At 39.8% G+C, this 14,337-nt stretch overlaps 1 long non-coding RNA gene across 2 annotated transcripts in view; it reads left to right on the plus strand.

Annotated features, from left to right (window-relative positions):
- Positions 1–1,604: 1,604 nt before the first annotated feature.
- Positions 1,605–14,337, plus strand: part of LOC132656033 (uncharacterized) — a 98,952-nt gene continuing 86,219 nt past the window's right edge. For both annotated transcript variants that reach the window (XR_009593991.1, XR_009593990.1), the window contains exons 1-2: positions 1,605–1,729; positions 2,463–2,622. This is a non-coding gene — a long non-coding RNA (uncharacterized LOC132656033). The remainder of the gene's footprint in view (positions 1,730–2,462; positions 2,623–14,337) is intronic.

Consider the following 14,337-nt stretch of genomic DNA (forward strand, 5'->3'; position numbering starts at 1 on the left):
AAGCGGCTGATCCTGAGTGCAGTGCTTAGCCTCGCATCCTGAGCGTATCATTTTAGCTTTTTATGGTATCCAACCATGCTTGGGGAGAATGTCCTGCTTCAATGGCTGTAAAGGCCTGAATGATCATGGCTGCATCACACTGTTGTGAGACTCTAATCTTGCATATATACCACAGGCAAACCAAGGAGACCAACACCAGAAGGCCTGCTAACGCTCCCATGCCCGCCCATTCCTTCAGATGATTCATGGCTGCAGCAATCCATGATGATAATCCTGTGACTAGTCCTGCGTCCACTCTGGTAGAATTTACTGTGACAATGGCCACTCTCAGCTGCTCCATCGTAGTATCGAATTCTCCAGTCCAATTACCTAAAATATAGTTCGACAATTGTTTAGAAAGATTTGCAGCACAGGAAAAATTCTCATGTTATATGCTAGTGACTCAACAAGATCGACAAACCCTTAGCCAGGCTAACTAAAAGGCAGAGAGACACCACCCAAATCAACAAAATCAGAAATGAAAAGGGGGATATAACTACAGACACTGAGGAAATACAAACAATCATTAGGACTTACTTCAAAAGTCTATATGCCACAAAATTTGAAAATCTAAATGAAATGGACAGTTTTCTTGATTGATTTGACTTACCAAAGCTGAATCAGGACCAGGTAAATCAACTAAATAGTCCTATATCCCCCAAAGAAATAGAAGCGGTCATCAAAAGTCTCCCATCCAAAAAAAGCCCAGGACCAGATGGCTTCAGCGCAGAATTCTACCAGACCTTCAAAGAAGAGCTAACACCAATTCTCTTCAAAAATATATATTTTAATCATATATCATAAACTTTTATCATAAACTTGAAAAAATTGTTGAGGTAGAGTGTTGTTTCCCAGTTTTAATCTCAGCACCCAGCACCCAGCACCCAGCACTCAGGAGGCAGAAGCAAGTGGATCTGTGTGGAGTTAAGGACCTTTTTTTTTTCTACACTGAGAATTTCAGGCAAAATAAAAACAGAAACAACAGAAAACAATCCACAAAACACACAGGACACACTATCGTAAGTGTAATTCAAGTGTGGCTCTCTGCCTAGCCAGCCTAGCCTACTTGCCAATATCCAGGCCAGTTATTAGAGCAAATATACAGAGCAAAAAAATAATATTAACAGAATGAATACAGTGTTTTTTCCCCCCTGTTTACAGCTGCCTGAAAAGTCTCCTTCTTTATCCGGGCGTGTGTTCTTGAGTACAATGTTCCCTTGAGATGAGCCAGACACCTGCTTTCCAGTCTCGGAAATAAAGTGTTCGCTTCATAATAAATAATCTTAATGGCATGGTGAACACCGAAAACAAGACCAGGTACTTTGAGAGGCATAGTACCCAATTTCTCGATGCAACCATGGTGCAGAATTGATCTCGAGCATGGCAAATGCATGTCTGTGGTTATGTGAGTTTAAAACAGGAATGAGAACTTTGAAAAACTCTCTCGTCCTCAATATCATGTGACACATGATCCTGAAAGACAGGGCATCTTGTGATGTGTTAGCTAACCGCATGACGAAAGCCACAGGCTGTGGTTTCTTTTTCTGATTTACAAGGATTAGGTTCTGGGTTTTAATTCACTATGTAGCTTTTGAACAGGCACACAGGAAGTGTGGCTTTACCTACGGTGGTGCTGTCTTCAAGGAAAGCCATTCTTTTGTTGTCATGCTATCAGAAGCTCAGACAGAGGGTGAGTTATGAACTGGATGGATGCACTTTCTGTTTTGTCATGAACACCCTGGGTATCCTTAAAATTGACTGAAAGGAAGGTTCCACCCGGGTATCACCAAGACTGCAAGAAACAGCTTCTCAGGGATCACTCAAGGGATACTCTGGAAAGTATGTATCCATGGGATTATGTTAATCTTTGGAGATGTTTCTCACAGGGCTACAGTGTAGTGGAATCTACAACCAAAAGCTCGTAGTATGTGTTTTTTTCTTAAATTTTTTTTGGTGTTTGTATACTAGGAGGACATAATAATAATGGACACCAGACATTCCACTTTCCCCCCTGAATGTTCTGTGGCAAGAGTAAAAGATACCAATTCTGTTTGTTTTTCATCATTTTTGAGAGTGTTGTAAATGCTCAAAAAAAAAAAAAATCCCCAAATCTAAGGAATCAAGGAAGTTGGGAATGCTAGTCTGCTCTACAGCAGGCTCTGAGATGTGATTACTAAAACAAGGAACTCTGCCTGACCATATCTGAGACTAGACACTAGATACAGGAGGAGATTTAAAACTATTTAACATTATCCAAAGCTTCAGATTTCTTTGTGTGTAAAATTTGGCCAATATGGTTATGGCCTAAATATTGTCAACAGAGGGCCACTGTCAGATTCTGCAAGTGTCTTGTAAACAAATACTACATTTTGTACTGGCACAGTTTGTTTGTTTTTACATTATTTATGCTTAATTCTGACAAGTGACAGAAACAGAGTGGATTCTGCACCTTCAGAAAACATGTTGCCCAACCAGCAAGAGCAGTCCATCATTGGTGCGCAGAGCCTGTACGGATCTCCACGCCTTCACGCAGACCTCCAGAGACCCAGTGCCTCCTGTCCCCAGGAGCTGATCCGAACATGGGTACAAGTCAACATCTGTGTTTTAGGGCAAAAACGCCCATAGCCAGGGAACTAAAGAATATTTGCATGAGCGAATCTTTTGACTTCTTTTAAATCAGCCCCTAATTTTCTATTTTCAGTTGCTGAATTATAAGAGTCCGTACAGTCAACCCAGATACAGGATAGAAGAGGGGGCTGACAATGGGAGCAGACAGGAATAGCTTGACGACGTGGGGTGTGTTTAGAGTTGGGTGGGTGGAGACCACAGGGGTCGTTGAATAAGAGCTTTGCACCATTCATCTGGCTGAATTTTTTCTGCCCACCGGGGCCAATCTAGAAAGCTCATTTTTTTTTAAATTAGGTATTTTTTTTTTTAAAAAAATCGTATTTTACTAGAAAAGAGTTGTGATCAGAAGCATAAACATTTACTTTATATTTAAAGAACTTTATAAAGTTAGAAAAAAAATACATGATTATATGTAGTGAATTCTTGGCAATACCGTCAGGATAACAAAAAGTTGCCCAGAATAGTTGACATTTGCCGAGGCATGATAGTAGGCGTGTGGCTAATACTCTTACATACAGACGCATGCTTCTTACCTACAGCCATGGCTGCAAATCAGTTTCAGGACGGTATTTAAACCTTTTGCCATCAGCCAGAGTCAGCTATCAGAAAGAGTCCAGCTTGATGGGTCTGGTTTGGACTTGAATGTGACAGTTTTTACCATTTCAGGTGATTTTAATAGCTCTGGTGAACTATGTACTTGTTCCTAAAACATCGTAAAATGTGGCAACACAAGAAGTGTTATTTGTTCTTTTAAAATGTGAAGTGGCTGGATATGGCAGTGCGTATCTTTGATTCTAGCACTTTACGGGCAGAGGCAGCCTATGACTCAAGGCCAGTGTGGTCTACATAGCCTGTTCCGAGCCGGCCAGGGCTGCACAGGGAGAGACTTATGTAAACAAAATAAAAGAACAAAACAACATCAACAACAACAAGAATAAGAACAACAACAACATAGACATACACAGTGTGACATGTTTCAAATATCAAAATTTAAGGCCTGTTTCTTTCTAAACCGAAGTTGGTGAAAGACAAGTTGGCTAGAAGAACCTTTAGAGGAAATACTGGTTCTTGTTTCCTTCCACGTCTTCACGATTTCCTGTCCATGTATCCTCCCCGTGTTTACTTCCTTCCCTGTCTTCTTGAGCGGATTACCAACTCCTACCACTGTTAACCCTCATCCTGGAAGGAGCTTCTGTCTGCATCATTCTGAGTGGGCTTCAGTTTCCTCACATATGTTCAACTCTTAAAAACCTGTCAAAATGAAAGACCAGAAAATGTAGGAAAGATGCCAAGCAAGAGTGTGCTAAGTAGAAGAGGAGCTGTCTCCAAGGGATTGAAGGGCATGCCTGCACTTGAGCTAGAACACACACACACACACACACACACACACACACACACACACACACTTTCACTCACATGCACATTTTCATACTTGTGTACCACTGTTTTATGCATATGGTATTATGCTATTCTGTGGCTAGAAGGGTGGGAAAGGAGAGTTTGAAAATGTGTCCTTATTCCTTACTACTCTTTGTTGATCAAGATCTGCGATTTGGCTTTATTACATTTGGTATTCAAAAGTGTCGATTAAAAGCAGACTAAAAAGAGAGGAAGAAGTGATGAGAGAAAGGAAGAAAGATACACACCAGGTGGCAATTGGCATGAATGAACATTTTCATGGTGCTGGTAACTGTCTTCTGTGGTTCAGCCTGTGTGCTGTACAGGTGACGACTGTCCCTAGGGATTCATTACTCATGTCCTCACATCTACAAAAGAGCCTCACGTTTCCCTGGCTAAGAGATGAAGGCTGGGAAAGGGTGAAAAGCGGAATTCTTGATCTGAAATCGCACCACTCTTCATGGAAATAGGTTTTCAGTGTCTCCATCCTCCCTGACTAGCGCAGGTACCAGAACCTGCACATACTTTCACCACTGTCTGTAGACACCTTCCTTGTTAGTGGGGAAACACACCCTTTCAGACTGGCTAAAGAACAACCTGACTCTAGGTGATCCCTAGAGTCCTGTTCTGAGTAGTTAAACTCACCAAGACTGTGTCTTGGGTGAGGAAAGGAAAACAGAGGCACAAACATATGTCAATTTCTTTTTCTTTTCTAGGTTAGCCATCTTTCTTACTCACTTCCTCTGTTTCATCTTACCCATTTCCTATTCTTCCCCTAGTATTCTACTTGGGTAGATCATATAACTTAGTAGGAGAGCTCATGAGGCTTGCACACCTAATTATAATTTCATATCTCCTTGGTATAATTTATTTTAATATTCGAAATTTGTAGTTCAGCTTGGCCTAAAGCCTACTGTGTGACCCAGGGTGGCCTCGAACTCACAGCTCTCACCCTTCTGCCTCCCAAGTGCTGGGAATACAGGCAAGTGCCATTGAATCTAGTCACATTGCTACTTTTTAAAACCCTTTGCTATTGCCAGAAGTTCTTGTGAATGCTATTTCATATGATATTCTCTAATTTCCTGTACATGATTAAGTATCAATATTCACCTTGTTGGATACCCTGGGTGGACCTTCTCCATCACTTTCAGATATGTTGTTTCATATTCTTTTCTTTGTCTCTTGGTGTCTGTCACAGGTTGACAGCAGTAGCAGGGCAGAGAGTGAGAAGGGAGTGATGTCAGAAAACTGCATTCTCTAACTTCCTCTCTAGAAATTGCCTATGGATTGAAAACAGTTCTCCACATATGATGGTGTCCTTGGCCCCTGTGATGGTAGAAGGCCATGTTGATGTCTGTGGTCTGCATTGCCAGCAGACACCATGCTGAAGTCTGTGGCACAGAGGCCAGGTCGATGTCTGTGGTCTGTGCTGTCACCAGAAACTATGATCTATGCTCCTACTGATTAAAAGGGACAAGGAAGCTACTCTCGCAGTGATGTTGATGACTGTAGACTCATAGTTAAGGAAGACATGGAAGGCTTCTGTGAAAACTCCTCCCTCCCTAAAGAAAGCAACAGCCTAGATAGGAAAGCTGTCGAAGAGAACTCTTAAAAATTGTGATAAGGATGCTGAAGCGTAGCTTTCCACAGTTGATGGCTTTCAGCATGGGTGCAGGTGGAGAAGAACTTAGTTTGCTTTAAAGGGTGGCCACTGGGAGTCTGACCATGCTCCAGTGAGTGTAAGTATATGGACAACACAAACTGGACTTCTTCTTTTTCTTCTTCTTCTTCTTCTTCTTCTTCTTCTTCTTCTTCTTCTTCTTCTTCTTCTTCTTCTTCTTTTCTTCTCCTCCTCTTCCTGTTCCTCCTCCTCTTCTTCCTCCTCCTCTTCCTCTTCTTCCTCCTCCTCCTCTTAGTAGCAAAGGGTGGAGGGTAGACCTAGGATGACTGGGACGTAAATGTGGTTGGGGTGCGTTATGTGGAATTCCCAAATAGTCAATAAATATGTTATGTTAGAAAGGAAATAGCTCTCTAGGAAAGACACAGCTCATCAGGTGACTGACTGCTGCTTTTCATATGCCACCCACGGGGCTTAGGCGACTTGCTCTCAGATACTCTACCTCCCTCTCTCTGGACCTAGGCCTCAGGCATTCGGTCTCTCTCCCTCTGCTTCTCCTGGGCGCTCCAACCCAGGGGAGTTTCCTGCTGACATCTTAGTCATCTTTGTGAAGAATCCACTCTTTGCACGAATGTGCTTCGTCCATGGCTCTGACGGTACACAGCATGATGCATTCCTCAGGTCCCTGGTAAATGAACATCTGTACAGGACTCAATGCCTGCTTTCATCCTTGGGATATTTGGGGAGACATCTAGTTTTTGATTTTGATCTTTCACTCTGTATGTTCAGGGAAGAATTTACAGTGTTATCTTTTCTTCAACTTTCCCCAGCCAATAGTGCTTTAAGCATTAGCTGAGTCCTAGAGGCTGTGATGGGACACACGCATTCTCATGCCAAGTGCCCGGCTATGGGCTTCATGGTGTTTTATGAAGTACAGATTGAGACCTAAGGATTTTATCTGGAAAGTATATGTAGGCAAAGTCTTTTGTTTTGCTGGGTACTTTTTGAGATTATAAAGTAACCTAGAATTGGGGAGCAGACATCAATTTTGTCATATCACAAAATTATCTTTTTTTCATTCATTAAACTCTAGTTAAAAAAATCTTTATTTTTTTTCTAGTTTTGTTTTATGTCCTATCATTTGGTAACATTGCTTTCAATAAGTATGTGTGCTTGTTAGTCACATTAGTAAAAAGGCATTTAAAAAAATTCTTTCTGGGCAAATTTTAGATTACTTTTATCCATCTTTTTATATTAACAACTTAACCAAAATAAATATCTCTTAATTAAAATAAAACATATAATGTTTGTTTTTTATTTTTATTTTCTCATTGAAAATATGAAATTAAAGAGAAAGTTTTGGCAATGACACTACATTTCAGTCTATTATAAAAGATATGTAAAAATGTCAAGAGTTGAAGAAAAAGGAGGTACTGTTTAATACATTTCCACTCATCAAATATGTGACAGTTTTGAGTCAATCAATTTAAGAACTTACCAGCCTACTGATGAAACCATTTGAAGAAAGTGTGCTGTTTGATGTTACAGAAGCCAAAAGTAGAATAAATTTGTCATCTGTTTCTCATTTTAATTCACTATTTCAGAAGTATTTACTGTGTATTAAAAAAAAATCCTTTACCCTTTCAAATCTTTTGGACAACCTGGAAAAATTCAGAACAGTTTAACACGAAGCCGTAAAAGCACATTCCCAGCTGAGTTATCTTATCTGGAGCCACACTGTTTATGAACTTTAAATTTGAATAGAAATTATCATCTTGCTGTTTAAGATGATCATCTGTTTAAGCATAAACTGCAAGAGAAACATGAAAAATAAAAACTATTATGAAGAAAAATTAGTTACAGATTTAATAACTGCATGGTATTATTTAAAAAAGTATTTCAAGCTTTGGACCACCTGTCTTGAAGAATGCTATTTTGTTACAGTAGAGACATAGGAACGAGTACTCTTATTTTGAGAAACTGGAAGATTTCATATTGCTGCCCATGAGAAAATGTTGCTGGAATCAGACTCAGAAATCTTCCCAGTGTAACTTCCCCACCAATCCTATCCTTCCCTTGCAATGAACATCAAATTGCTGCCCCACCTTGCACCTTTATAAGACATCTTCTTGGTCCCCACAGTTGCCTTTTTAAAAAGATCCAGCTCTTGCCAGGCCTTCTTCAGGTTCTCTGGTCTCACTCTGGCCACTTCCTGTACCTGGACGGACCCTGCTTTTGACAATGCTGATTTCCCCTTCTGCTTAGCTACTGATTCTCGCACTATGCCATAGACAGGCTGCTAGTGGGTATCCGTAAAGAAGGCTCAAGAATATTCTGAATGCCATCATTCCTTCAGTTACTGATTTCTAGATAGACATAGGCAGGGAGGGAAATATCCATGTGTTCCTTTAAAACCCTTGCCTTGTGCTGGTTTTCATTAAAAATTCAGAGAACGAAATGTAAGATGTAATAATCCTCAGGTTTTCTTGGGTTGTTTCTGGGAGTGTTTTTATGCAGCCTCATCCAGGCAGCAGGCCTGGGAAGTGCCGAGGGAGTGCGACAAGGGTGTTGAGAGTCCCTCAACGGGATCCGTAATTTCTAGAAAAGAAATAGTTCTGCAAACAGGAGACATGATTACATAGACTTAATTAGCAGTTCAAAGTATTGGGAAGGACTTATCGTGGAAGGACGCATGTTTCTTGTTCTTTAATGAGTAAATGAGCCATCTGAGTGCACGAGCACATATCAGAAGCACATGGCGATGAAGAGGCTTAGCGGTGGCAGATCTGATCAAAGTTTTTCAAAACTGACTCCAAGCATTTGATGAAGAAGATTAACATGGAGACAATTTACCAAATAAATACAGCATAAAGAGCCAAGAGACCTTCTAGGGGACTTCAAGGCTCCAGCTTGCCCACATAAAGAATATCATTAAACAGCAAGGAAACAAAGAACAGAATAAATATCTCGTGTGCTCAGTCTGTACAGTAACTGAACTGCCAATTGATGATATTTTTTGTTCTATTTTTTAATGTATACACCAGAAGATGTGTTCAGTTTTTTAAATCCAAAACAAAGCAATGCGTTTGACCTGGGTTCTAACTGTGCAACTCTCCTAAGCCTTCTAAAAGATTTCTGGACCAGAATTGGTTAATTAGCGCTTTGTGTTGTACTGTGTTACATATGACCTAACCAGAGATAAAAAGGTTTAAAGGTCTCTTGTAACCCTGCAATGCCATTTGTAACACAAAAATAACCCCCTTTCATTACTGGCATGCCACTGTAGCACGCAGGTTATTTTTTCCCTTCGCTGCAATAAGGGCAGCTTTCGCATCAGAAGAATTCTTGGCAAATTAATGCACTACCTCTTGGGCTAATTAAATTAGAAAGGATCAAAAATACAGAGCGGCTTTTGTGGTGGACACAATGTCGTGCTTCATGCATCTTGCTCAGAGAGGAATTTCTGCCATTTAGCCCCCTTTGCCTCTAGCAGTGTTCTGGACTCTCTAACACAGTCAAGTTCCTAATTTGCCTCAATGAGAGAGAATTATTAACTGATAATAAGAAAAGGAGCATTCACAGCTTCGGGCTGGGCTGTGTGGAAAGGGGTGATCTACCCAGCACCTGAAGCGCATGCAATTTTTATTAATTCCTGCCTAAAACAATGCATTCAGGAGTAAAATTGCTGTGCAGATGACAAAAACAATTACACCTTTGATTCGTTCATTCTAAAAATGTGAACTACTTTAGCTCACATGTAACCCGATTAAAAAAAAACCAAAAAAAAAAAAAAACCAAAAAACAAAACTCAGACAGTGCCTCACCTTCCCTTAAATCCAGTTTGGATCGGAACAAGTGTGTTTTATGTTGAGGAGTTGTCACTGCCACTTAAACTGATTGTTCTACTGAAGTCACTGAGCCCACAAGTAATTTTGACAATAATTAATATTGTTCTCTCTATACTGTGGTCCTTTGTTTAGAAGACGACGCTGATGATGGTGTTGCTATCTTCGTGGGCACTAGGCCCAGAATGAGAAACAGGAGCTCCTACAGTCAATCCTGGCTTGACTATTTGTCCTGCTGACTCTCTGTGACTCACTGTTCCTTGCCGAGTCTTTCCTTTGTGCGCCTGTTTCTTTGATTTTGGGGTCTTGTGTAGCTTTGACCAAAACAAGATACAGTCATTTCTACTTCCTGCAGTGACAAGAGGGGCAATGCTTTTCAGGCATTTTAGTATTACTGCAACAGAGCTTCCTCAATGATTTCTGCCGAGTTTCTTCTGAAGCTCTTTGGGGGACGATTACAATAGATAATCATTTTGTTATATTTATCTGTTGTCCTTCTTTCTCTGTTATTATTGGGTGCCAGAAGAAACTGCTCGAAACCAGAAGAGTCTATTTGGCTATCATTGTTTATCCAGTTATGTAGTGGTAACTTTAGCCTTGAACTTTGTTCACAATTTCTAATCTACTCTTCCTCATTAAACATTCATCTCACGCATTCAGAGTCTTCTATGATGAGTCCACATTACAAATTTTCTGTTCAAATTTTCTGGACTTTAATTCATGGCTTTCAAGAGTCACAGTTCTTGCATTCTGGAAAAAATCTTGGTCTACTCTCTGTAATTTTATCCATGCGTGATCTTTTAATTACTTGAGGATTGATATCTTGTAGTATGTTTCTTTTATTGCTCATAGCATCTAACTTGGCATACTGTAGATACTCATTAAAAATTTTCTTGTTTTGCCAATTGGTTTCTTTAATGGGTACCAGGGATCAGTTCTTTTGGCAACATTAAATGTTTGTTTAAAAAGATGTATAGATGCTCATATGTAGCTGGAAAGTAGTTACAGTCAGGACACAAAGAAAAAAAAACTGTATTGGAGAAAATAACTGTGAGAAGGTGACACACTGTAGACCTTAGATTCCATTTCTTAATGTGGCCCAAATGACTTTCTTCTAGTACTGGCACAAGTGGATTTCTTCTTTTTGTGCCATTGAAAATAAGGAGGTTGGCATGCATTGGGGGCGAGTAGTCGAGAAGATTGTCTCTCTGTGCATACTGCAGTCTCCCTCGGTGCTGGAAGCAGGTAGAGGCGAGCTGTGTGAACTGGGACCAGATGAAGGAAGAGTGCCTCAATGTCTCTTTCATGTTCAACTGTAGGGTATGGGCATAACTGCTCTACGTGAATAGAAGTTTTCCTGTGCATTTATTTGCTTGGCCAATTTATGGATAGCTGCGCTCATGGAACTTTTGTGTACATCATGATGTGGTTCCATTGGGCAGCTCTTCTTTTGTTCCAGGAAAATTTGGCATTTGAAAATGTATTCAGTGCACAGGCTTGGGAGGCCAGCCTGTCTGATTTTTATGTGGCACTTCTTTTCACCTTTTTGTACTCTCTGTGAGTAGTTTCATGTTGTGGTCAAGGCACACTTGATATACAATCTTTCCTATGGAAAGGATGTCACTCCTGAAAAAGATCTCAGTGTGTCAAGAAAAGCGCAGTTTGGGGACATGGAAACCTTCCATATCAGGATAAAACAAAATGGCTTTCTTGATGTCTTCAAGACACACACACACACACACACACACACACACACACACACACAAATATTCAGGGCATTTTCAACCTATTTGTTAAATGGCATTATGATTTGTCTTCACAGAAACAAGCTGTCATCCTATTACTTGGCAAAGACTGTGGTGGGAATAGAAAGCTATACATGGTTACCAGAAGCTGCCTCATTTTCAGAAAATTAGACTTTAAGATGTTTGGTTTGCAGAATTGATCACAATTTTTACCTGGAAGATCATTTCCAAGAACTCAGGGATGGAAAAAACACAACATGACACTGACGAATAGAAATATTAAGAACAAACTGTTCAGCTATTTTGTGTATGTGTGTGTGTGTGTGTGTGTGAAATAGAGGAACTATTTTTCATAAAGTATTTTCAGAGGGTTGATGTTTGTCTACACATTCTCATCTTCACACAGTGGTTGCACGTGACACACACACACTTGGAAACCTTTGCCCCTTTAACAATGGCATGCACGTTCTGCCATGGACTTTAACATTGGCAAGGGGACTGTATGCAAGATGTCAGCTCCAAACGAGAACTGCGGCACCTTTTTGCTGCCAGTGCCTCAGAGCTTCTCTTTCTCTGGACAGACATGGGGTACAGTAAAAAGGAACGCGTCTTTTTGTTATAAGAATGGCATGCTTAAAAATGTCATCTGTATGTGTTTTATTTTTATTTCAACCATACGTGCTTTCGTAAGTATTTGAAAAGAAAATATTTTAAAGATTTGAAATAGAAGCAAGGAGATATGTGAGTTCCAGTGCCTCAGGGTAACAGTATCTCACGTACTAATGATTCATGTGGAGTTTATGTGTCTATTTATATTGTCATTTATTTAGGGGAGGGTTTGGGAGAGAAGGAAAGTAGTGTGTAGTGTTCCACCTAAATACCAGTGGGTTTTGAAGGGAGAGGAATGTGCTGGAAGGTATCCTATTTAACTGGGACAGAGCATCATGTAATCATATACATTGATTCCCTTTCCTACAATAGCCTCGCACTATTGGCACTCTTTTCCTGTCTTTGTTCTACATGAAGAGAGAGCGTTTTTTGTTTGTTTGTTTGTTTTTTCTGAATAAAGAGAAAAAAGTTTATTTTTTGGTGAAACATGTAAAAAAAATCACATTTGATCTGCTTTCTTGGTCACACGGTGTTTGATTTTCATAGATGATCCTGGCTGTCTCTGGAATTCTTTCCTACCCAAGCAAATGATGGTGCCTTTGGAGAAAGAAACGACAACAACAAAAAGCCTACACACGTGTATCTCAACCATAAATGCAGAATTTAGAGTATCAGGGTCAAGGTTCTGACTTTAAAGGAGTGACCACAGCATCCCAGAGAGTTATAAGTGACAACACGAAGCTGAACTTGAACTGGGAGCATCATTAGTGAAGCCAGAGCTATGCTACACTAATAAAGGGCAGTATGGACAGATGAGAAATGCTGTTAAGCCATTGTGCCAGTGAGATATTTTTATCCACATTACTTATTCACATAGTGTACCAGAAAATTAGTTTTCTAAGAGAAGGTGCGTGAAATACAACAGTCGCCTTTATTTCTGTATGTCTCGCTAAAATCCAGGAAAAAAAAAAGATTTTACTAGCCAAGCACAGAGATTAATTTTTTTAACATTGTCACAAACTTGAAAAGGGGTAGAGAAATTACAACATTTCAGATGTCATGTGTTCTTTGTGTGTGAATCCAAGACACCTAAAAAAAGATTAAAAAAAAATTGGAGATATTAATTCAAAAATTAGGTCTTAAAATGCAGGGGCGGAAGTAAATTAAGGCAGCTGCATTCTGCAGTTCCTTTTCTACGTTTGCCCACACATCCATTTCTTGCCTTCTGCAATTACATAGAAGAGAAGGGGAAAACTATTTCCAGGTGTCTTCACTCAGTTTCTCTGTTTCATAAATACCGAGATATGGCTTTACTACTGACAGGAGACAGAGGAAGGGATTCTCTTCTCTTATGATCCTCAGTTACAAATATAGTCACCAGATAGTGTAAAATAGTTCTTTTGAGTTCCAGATTTGTGACTAGAAAAAAACTGGGCATTTCTTTCTCCCTTTGCTTGAAAATCAAGTCCACCCTGTCTCAACCACATAAATAGAACAATTTTTCCTCTGTGAACTGCTTGATGAGGCTGTGGCCAGATTCATATAAATGTCATAAAAACAGAGTACAGAATGGATTATTTTATGATTAAGATCTGTATGGATCTTTGTATGAATGCAACGTGCTTTGGCAGGGTTTTGCTGCACGCACACTAGTTTTAGTGTGTGTGGTGGAAAAAATGGCCTGCCACACTGTCACTTTAATGTCTTTTTGAAAAGGAACAAAAATCACTGGGCTCTACCAAAGGTTACAGCCGTTGTACAAAGGTTTGGTCTAACCAGTACAGTGAGTATTCTATTTCTCATCGTGATAGTAATGAGAATAGATCCAATAAAGTGCCACAATATTTCTCAGTGCTTTGTCATGCAATGACACGTTGACATCTAATTGTAACTGCAAGGTGAAACTTTCCTGTTCTCTAATTTATGTAATAAGATTCCGTTTTCCCTGGTATCTTTGTGTCACTGAGCTGAAATCTTTCTTTCTTTGGATTTTCTCTTCAGTGAAATCTTTTAGGAGGAGAGGCTTCATTCAGACTTATTTATTTTTTTCTGAAACACCAGACAAGCTGCTATCAGTATGTGGATGCCAAGATGGTCCTTTAATAAAGAATTGTGGTTTTAGAATTTCAACCAAAGGATTAGTGTATTAAAGTGAATAATAACATCCAGGCAGTAGTGAAGATGATGATCAGAGTTGGTGAAAGAAAGATTATTGATCATCTGGCCCTATCAGCCACAAACAGGGAGGAGGAAAACAAAAGGGAGGAAAAGGAGATTAAAGAAACAAAATATAGTTTGGTGTGCCAGCTGATTCTGTTGCTAATTATAAATCTTTGGCAAGAAGCCTTTGACTATACTGTAGCACTCCACTTATCTGGTGGTCAGATTTCTAGCAAATCTTTCGAAGTCAAACACAGCAGAAGTCCTGAAACTGTACCTCTCAAAGCACTGACCA

The sequence above is a fragment of the Meriones unguiculatus genome, chromosome 8 (assembly GCF_030254825.1).
Source record: "Meriones unguiculatus strain TT.TT164.6M chromosome 8, Bangor_MerUng_6.1, whole genome shotgun sequence".
Lineage (NCBI taxonomy): Eukaryota > Metazoa > Chordata > Mammalia > Rodentia > Muridae > Meriones > Meriones unguiculatus.